The sequence below is a fragment of the Oncorhynchus kisutch genome, linkage group LG30 (assembly GCF_002021735.2).
Source record: "Oncorhynchus kisutch isolate 150728-3 linkage group LG30, Okis_V2, whole genome shotgun sequence".
Classification (NCBI taxonomy): domain Eukaryota; kingdom Metazoa; phylum Chordata; class Actinopteri; order Salmoniformes; family Salmonidae; genus Oncorhynchus; species Oncorhynchus kisutch.
In genome coordinates this window covers 777,056-783,220 of record NC_034203.2, presented here as the reverse complement: position 1 = coordinate 783,220, position 6,165 = coordinate 777,056, and positions in this window count along the sequence as shown.

The window sequence follows — 6,165 nt, the reverse complement described above, 5'->3', positions numbered from 1 at the left end:
GGGGAAAGGGTTGAGTGTGTGTGGGTGTATGTGTGTATCCCACAACCGTTGCGAAGGAGTAAAAGATGTTAGGGACAATAGAGGATGATCCACAGCTATATATAATACAAATCGAGTTGAGGGCGATGGAAATGCATTTGGCAGTTGATCTACTTCAATTCGGTAAATGGCACTGTGTGCTCTTTTCAAAGGATGGATCCCAGTCGGTTCAGGGCTATGGGATACAGGTGGTCTGCCGGGCATTGAGATGACAACCCAACTCGGGATGAGGAGGGCTTTTAGCGGGTGGAATAGTAGGGACCTAGTAGCAATGCAAATATCATGGGACAGCTATTTAGACACTCAATCATCATGTTACTTTTTAATGGTATGTTTACAAACATATATTTTGATAAAAATAATTGGAAGTTGTGTCTCATTATGGTAAGTGGTGAAATAAGCCAGTTAGAGTTGTAATGGCCTAGCAGATAATAAGAAAAGACGATCAGCATTTACCTGGCTAAAAGAGAAGGAATATAATATCTATTGTTTACAGGAAACCCATTCAACAATTTTAGATGAAGTTTTGTGGAAAAATAACTGGGGAGGCGAAATATATTTAGCCCATGGGCAAAGAAATTCAAAAGGGGTGATGGTTTTAATTGTAACACTCATCTGATGAAGAAGTGGACCAGAGCGCAGGGGGGTAAGTGTTCATGATTTATTCTCAAAACACTTGAATAAAATAACAAAGAGCAAAACAACAACGAACAGTTCTGTCAGGTGCAGAAACACAAAACTGAAAATAACTACCCACAAAACACAGGTGGGAAAAAGCTACCTAAGTATGATTCTCAATCGGAGACAACGATAGACAGCTGCCTCTGATTGAGAACCACACCCGGCCAAACACAAAAAAATAGAATAAAAGCCTCTCTATGGCCAGGGCGTGACATTAATTAACAATAATTTTGATCCAAATGTGCAAATTGTCCAAACAGATCCTCAAGGTAGGTGGATTATTTTAAACATGTTATTGGACAGTAAACAGATGTGGCTTATTAACCTATACGGTCTGAATAATGATGATCCAAGCTTCTTTGAAAATACATATAAGAATTTATCAACTCTACAAGCAACACTAGACTCTATTATTATGGTGGGAGATTTTAATATGGTCTTAAATACCTCTATGGAACGGAAAGGAAATCACACTACAAACTATCACCCTCAGGCACTTAAGGAAATCATGAATGTCATGGATATATTGGAATTAATGGATATATGGAGACTTAAATACCCTGATCTAGTGAGATATACATGGCAGAGGCTTAATCAAGCTAGTCATCTTGACTACTTTCTTATGCCATTCTCTCTGGCTCCAAAAGTACAAAAGTGTTGATTGGGGACAGAATGCGGTCGGATCATCACATAATCGGCATATATATTACTCTTACAGAATTTTCACGTGGGCGAGGATATTGGAAATTTAATCAAAGCCTACTAGATGATAAATTGTTTAGAGCTAGGACAGAAGAATGTATAACTGACTTTTTCCAGACATAGCATAGGTACAGCAGATCCCCATATTGTATGGGACACTTTTAAGTGTGCCTTTAGAGTCCATGCAATTCAGTAGTCATCTGTAAAACAAAAGCAATTTAGATCAAAAGAGTCCATATTAACAAAGGAAATGGAAGGACTAACAGTACAGTTAGATAGCAATGAAAACGGTACCATAGAGGCACAGAATAAGTTAGAGGAAAAACAAAAGGAAATGGAGGAATTTATTCAAGAAATATCCAGTGTAATATATTATAAAAATAAAGTGAACTGGATGGAATATGGGGAAAAATGCACCAAATTATTTTTCAATTTTCAATATAGAAATGCTACCAATTTTTTTTTATTGAAACTTGTTACAAATGATGGAGTCACGCATGATTCACCAAATTACATTATGAAAGAGGAAAGTTGTCACGCCCTGGCCATAGTTATCTTTGTTTTCTTTATTATTTTGGTTAGGTCAGGGTGTGACGAGGGGGATTTATGTGTTTGTCTGGTCTAGGGCTTTTGTATGTTTATGGGGCTGTTTCCTTTCTAGGTAGTTTTGTATGTCTATGGTTGCCTAGATTAGTTCTCAATTAGAGGCAGCTGTCTGTCGTTGTCTCTGATTGGGAACCATATTTAGGCAGCCATGTTCTTTGGGTATTTTGTGGGTGATTGTATTCTGTCTTTGTGTCATTGCACCAGATAGGACTGTTTCGGTTTTCACATTTGTTATTTTGTAGTGTTCTCGTGTATGGTCTTGATTAAACATGTTGAACTCTAACCACGCTGCATCCTCCACTCCTTCAGCGGAAAAAAACCGTTACAAAAGTAAAGTACTTTAAGAATACGTTTTCGTTTCAGGCTCCTCCATCTCCACTAACTGAAATGAGTTGTATGGATTTTCTTCCTATTAATGATGTAAAATTAACATCTGTACAGAAAGACTCATGTGAAGGCCAAATTACAGAGGAGGAACCGCTTGATGCAATTGGGGACTTTAAGGATGGGGAAAACTCCAGGGCTGGATGGCATACCAGTGGAAGTTTGCAAAACTTTTTTTGACATACTCAAAGGACCATTATTAGCATGTTTTAACCATTCCTATATAAATGGTAGATTATCAGATACGCAACAAGAAGGTCTGACATCATTATTACTGAAACAGGACCCAAGTGGTATGTATAAAAATCCAGTCCATTAAAAAAATTGGAGACCTCTTACACTTCAGTGTTGTGATGCAAAAATCCTAGCATAATGCTTGGCGCATAGAATTAAAGTATTGTCAGATATTATTCATCCTAATCAGGCAGGTTTTTACATGGACGATACATTGGAGATAATATAATACAAGACAAGTACTGGAAACAATAGAATACTGTAAAATATCAGGGACACCAGGCCTGGTTTTCATAGCTGATTTTGAAAAGGCTTTTGATAAAGTACGACTGGAGTTTATATATAAATGCCTAGAATATTTCAATCTCTTATAAAATGGGTTAAAGTTATGTATAGTAACCCTAGGTGTAAAATAGTAAATAATGGCTATATCTCAAAGTTTTAAACTATCTAGAGGTGTAAAACAAGGTTGTCCACAATCGGCATATCTGTTTATTATTGCCATCGAAATGTTAGCTGTTAAGATTAGATCAAACAATAATATTAAGGGATTAGAAATCCGTGGCTTAAAAACTAAGGTGTCATTGTACGCTAATTGATTCATGTTTTCTTTTAAAACCACAATTAGCCTCCAAGGCCTCAGAGGATCTAGATACTTTTGCTATCCTTTCTGGATTAAAACCAAATTATGATAAGTCTACTATATTACTGTCACGTTCTGACCATAGTTCTTTTGTGTTTTCTTTGTTTTAGTGTTGGTCAGGACGTAAGCTGAGTCGGCATTCTATGTTGTATGTCTAGTTTGTCTATTTCTATGTTTGGCAGGTGTTAGTCATTGTCTCTGATTGGGAACCATATTTAGGTAGCCTGTTTTGTGTTTGGTTTTGTGGGGGATTGTTTCCTGTGTCTGTGTTTGTGCCACACGGGACTGTTTCGTTGCCAGTTCACTTTGTTATTTTGTATTTGTGTTCATGTTGAGTTTTCTTATTAAATAACATGGACACCTACCACGCTGCATAGTGGTCCGATCTTTGCTACACCTCTTCAGAGGAAGAGGAGGAAATCTGTCATGACAGAATCACCCACCACAACAGGACCAAGCAGCGTGGTGACAGGCAGCGGCCGAGGACACAAGACTCCTGGACGTGGGAGGAAATCCTAGAGGGGAGAGGACCCTGGGCTAAGCCAGAAAAATATCGCAGACCCAAAGTGCAGCAGGAGAAGCAGCAGCAGCAATGTCAGGATTCCTGGACATGGGATGACGTTTTGGATGGCAAGGGTTGCTACACATGGGAGGAGATCCTGGCTGGTAGGGATCGCCTACCATGGGAACAGGTGGAGGCAGCTGGAGAGAGGAGCAAATGATACGAGGGAACGCGACTGGCAAGGAAGCCCGATAAGCAGCCCCAAAAATGTATTGGGGGGAGCACACAGGGAGTGTGGCTACGCCAGGTAGGAGACCTGTGCCAACTTCCTGTGCTTACCGGAGAGCGAGAGGGACCGGGCAGGCACCGTGTTATGCTGTGGAGCGCACGGTGACCCCAGTAAGGGTGCATAGCCCGATGCGATACATTCCACCTCCTCGTATCGGCCGGGCTAGAGTGGGCATCGAGCCAGGTAAGGTTGGGCAGGCTCGGTGCTCAAGAGCTCCAGTGCACCTGCACGGTCCGGTCTATCCAGTGCCACCTCCATGCACCAGCCCTCCGGTTGCCTGTCCAGAGCTGCTAGAGTCTCCCGCCTTTCCAGAGCTGCTAGAGTCTCCCGCCTGTCCAGAGCTACTAGAGTCTCCCGTCTGTCCAGAGCTACTAGAGTCTCCCGTCTGTCCAGAGCTGCCAGAGTTTCCCGCCAGTCTGCAAGGAGCCGCCAGAGCTGCCAGTCTGCAAGGAGCCGCCAGAGCTGCCGCCAGTCTGCAAGAAGCCACCAGTCAGCCAGGAGCCGCCAGTCAGCCAGGATCCTCCAGAGCCGCCAGTCAGCCAGGATCCTCCAGAGCCGCCAGTCAGCCAGGATCCGCCAGAGCCACCAGTCAGCCAGGATCCTCCAGAGCCGCCAGTCAGCCAGGATCCTCCAGAGCCGCCAGTCAGCCAGGATCCTCCAGAGCCGCCAGGATCCGCCATTCAGCCAGGATCCGCCAGAGCCGCCATTCAGCCAGGATCCGCCAGAGCCGCCATTCAGCCAGGATCCGCCAGAGCCGTCAGTCAACCAGGAGCTGCCAGAGCCGTCAGTCAGCCAGAAGCTCTCAGAGCCGTCAACCAGCCTGAGCTATCCCTCAGTCCTGAGCTGCCCCTCAGTCCTGAGCTGCCCCTCAGTCCTGAGCTGTCCCTCACGTTCTGACCATAGTTCTTTTGTGTTTTCTTTGTTTTATGTCAGGACGTGAGCTGAGTGGGCATTTTATGTTGTATGTCTAGTTTGTCTATTTCTATGTTTGGCCTGATATGGTTCTCAATCAGAGGCAGGTGTTAGTCATTGTCTCTGATTGGGAACCATATTTAGGTAGCCTGTGTTGGGTTTTGTGGGGGATTGTTTCCTGTGTCTGTGTTTGTGCCACACGGGACTGTTTCGTTGCCAGTTCACTTTGTTATTTTGTATTTGTGTTCATGTTGAGTTTTCTTATTAAATAACATGGACACCTACCACGATGCATATTGGTCCGATCCTTGCTACACCTCTTCGGAGGAAGAGGAGGAAATCTGTCGTGACAATTACGTATTGGATCACAAAAAAAAAATCACATTTTACATTACCATGTAGTTTACCAATTAAATGGTCTGACGGAGATGTGGACATACTCGGTATACAAATCCCAAAAGAAAGAAATGATCTCACTCCAATACATTTTTATAGAAATTTAGCAAAAATAGGTAAGATCTTGCTACCATGGAAAGGAAAATACCTGTCTATTTGTGGAAAAATCACCCTGATGAACTCTTTAGTCATATCACAGTTTACCTATGTGCTTATGGTTTTGCCTACACCTAGTGACCTGCTTTTTATTTGGAAGGGCAAGCCAGATAAAATTAAAAGGGCCTATTTATATAATGAATATGAATTCGGAGGGCAGAAATTATTAAATATGAAAGCATTAGACCTCTCACTAGAGGCATCAGTCATACAAAAGTTATACTTAAATCAAAACTGGTTCTCTAGTAAATTGGTATGAATGTCTCATCCTATGTTCAAGAAGGGCCTTTTTCCCTTCATTCAGATTACACCTGCTCACTTTTGGTTGTTTGAAAAGGAAATATTCTCCAAAATATCTTTATTTTTTGAAACAAGCCTTAGAAAGTTGGTTGCAATTTCAGTTTAATCCACCTGAAATGACAGAACAAATAATACAACAAGTATTGTGGTTAAATTCAAATATACTAATTGATAGAAGAAATGTTTAAAAAAGGTATAATTTTAGTGAATGATATCATAAATATGACTGGTGGAGTTATGTCACAAATGCAGCTAACATAAACATATGGAAATGTCTGCTCTACCCAAAATTACAACCGTTTAATTGCAGCATTACCACAA